Below are 2,778 nucleotides of genomic sequence, written 5' to 3'. Positions count from 1 at the left end.
AGGGGTGGGTGTCACCTCCAGGGTCACACTGTCCCCGAGGGGAGAGGACACCAAGGGATCATCCTTGGGGCGATAGGAGCACCTATAGGTGCCAGCGTCGGATGCGGTGACCTGAAAGAGAGTGAAGGAGGCCATGCCCAGACCATCAGAGTCCTGGCGCTGGATGGGGGCTGAGCACCCGCCCTTGTGCATGAGGAAGATGGCCCCAGAATCCTGGTTCCAGCAGCGGATGGTGACATTGGTCCCTATCTCCACACATTCCTCAGAGCTCAGAGAAATCCCGGGTGGGTGTAAACGGTGATCTGGGTGCAGAGTTGAAGCAGTGATGAGACACGGCCCAGTGGGGACAGCCCTGGTCAAAATGCTTTCCCCAGGGCTCTCACCTGTCACCACCAGCTCCACGGGGTCACTCTGCTCTGATGTCCCTAGCAACCCCAGCACCCAGTACTGGCAGCGATAAGTTGTTGCATGCTTCCGCTCTGCACTAATAATGGAAAACTCGGCTGTGTCCTGCACCTCAAGCTTGCTTCTGCAGATGGTCATAGCTTCATCCTCACAGAGCTGGACCCAGGCAGCCGGCTGGGGCAGGTGGCAGCGCAGGGTGACAGTGCCCCCAGGGACACCCCCTGGCTGGGGTGTAGCAACAGGGAGGGTCGGGGCACTAGGACAGGGGACACCAGTCAGCCTTGTCCCTGCACACCCTCCTCGACCCCTCTGATGGACCCCTCCCAACGCTCCCCTCCCTCTCTCCCCATTCTCCCCATGTCCCCATACTCACACTGCTGTGCCCTGCTGCCTGCCACCAGACACCAACCTGCAAGGGCCATAGTCCTGGTCCCACACAGGGCTACCAACTCCCGTGGCACCACATCCCCATTGTCACTCACCCAGGATGAGGGCCAGCGCCATTGGTGCCATGAGGCAGGAGCAGCTTGTGGATAGTGAGACTGCAGTGGGAACAAGAAGTGGCTGGGGAGCTGCTATCAGTTCCCCTTGTGGACAGGATGCTGTGTGGTCACCTGCTCATGTGTCCAATTTGGTCCCCGGGGGGGGGCACCGTGCTATACCTGATAGAGTGGCACACACAGAGCAGCACACACAGCCCCTGTCGTAGTTCCTCACCAAAGCTGTCCCCCCTCAGTTTTCACACACTGTCTCCTAAGTTCTGCCAGTGCCTGGCCTTGCACTGTGTCCCCCATGGGATGCCAAACTTGGGACGTGTGGCTCTGATGCAGTGTTCTGCATGGGATGTCACATGCAGTCCCCAGCACGTCCTACAGTGATCTATTCATCATTCATGGGAGAGAAGTGTCCTCCTGGTCCTACACATATCTTGGTTTGGTGGGACCCATGCCAGCATCTCTTCCTGCTTGCACAACCAGCAGAGACATGGCCCATTCTTCTTAAAATAATCCAGTTTGGGCTGAGGCCAGGTGCCTGGACGCCATAGAGGAGGTGGGGTTGGTCTTCTGGAGAAGGGTTTTCTGCCCACTCAGATGTCCTCCTCTTGGAAAGGACAGCCTGCTGGCCTTGGTTGTGTCTTCCTGGGGGCACAGATCCAAGCATGGGGGATACAAGCAAAGGGTTTTTATCTGCATGGTGGAAACCTCAGCACTCACCTGCAACAGTGGTGATGAACAGGACTACGAACACCTCTGCCGTTGAGAATCAGTGGGTAAGGCAAGTCCCATGCTTCATCTCAAGGCTGGCACCTAGGGGAGAAGAGACGTCCAGCCCCTTCTGGGGCAACAACATGCTGCAGGTTCCAGGAGCTGACCCAAAGGATGGGGCTTTCCTCCTTTGGCTCAGGGATGAGGAGCTTTGATGCCATTGCCCACGCTGGTTGCTCACAGAGAGCACCAAGCCCCATATCGGAGTGCTTGGCTGATGGCTGTTTTTGGGAAGAGAAGGACGGGCATCATTCGGTGCCCATACTTTTCCCTGTGTTGGATGTATATACATGTTGTCATTTGGAGTGCCACGCATTCGAAAGTTGTGAACTTCAAATAAAAGTATATGTTTGTTGCATAGGAAAATCTTCCTCAGCAGCAATGAGGTGTTAATTTCTTAAGGCTCGATGGGCTTCTTGCACAAAATGAGCTGAGACACTTTGGGTCTTTCCAACACCCCGAGTCACGCTCCCTCCATCTCTGGGGCTTTGGATCTAAATCCTCTCTTGATCCCAACCTCTGCTCAAATGAACTGCGGTTTCCTGGGCATCTTTTCCTAGAAGTCTGTTTTCTCAAGCAACGTGGCTTCCCCTTTTCTATTCTAAGCTTCCTCCTCCTTCTTGTGCACCACACAAACCACATCTTGTGGCACAAACCCTCTTCCCCTCTCTTCTGTCCTCTTTCCCATGCACCAAAACAGGAAGAATTTCAGAAAATAATCCCTCAATCACATACGGCAATTCAAGAATCCCCCAAATCCCAAAATCCCTTTTCCACCCATTTTGGTTGTCCAGGAGGATGATGAGGATGGGAGAAGGAGTCGGGAGTACAGAAAGAAGGCAGTGCTGAAGAAAGGAAGGCAGAAATCAATAAGTATCACACTACTCAGCCTAAACCGCACTGAAATCCCAGACATTTCCTTTTGGCATCTAAGTCTTCCTTTCTTCCTTTGTCTCTTTATTCACAGTCAATATCATGCAGAAACTGGGAACTAGGGAGGGAATCCACAAAAGTAACGGTGACTTGGGTTCGTCAGAGAGGATGGATTATATCTAAATAATCGCCAAATGATAGAAATCGTCATCATAGTCTTGATAATTACTAAGTT

The 2,778-nt window shown here is 53.3% G+C and overlaps 1 pseudogene; it reads right to left on the bottom strand.

Annotated features, from left to right (window-relative positions):
• LOC110391684 overlaps nt 1-1,013 on the bottom strand; it is a 4,854-nt pseudogene extending 3,841 nt beyond the window's left edge.
• Nucleotides 1,014-2,778: the final 1,765 nt, after the last annotated feature.

This window comes from Numida meleagris, unplaced genomic scaffold (assembly GCF_002078875.1).
Source record: "Numida meleagris isolate 19003 breed g44 Domestic line unplaced genomic scaffold, NumMel1.0 unplaced_Scaffold458, whole genome shotgun sequence".
NCBI lineage: Eukaryota > Metazoa > Chordata > Aves > Galliformes > Numididae > Numida > Numida meleagris.
The sequence above is the reverse complement of the archived record's forward strand: the minus strand, read 5'-3'. Positions and strand labels throughout refer to the sequence as shown.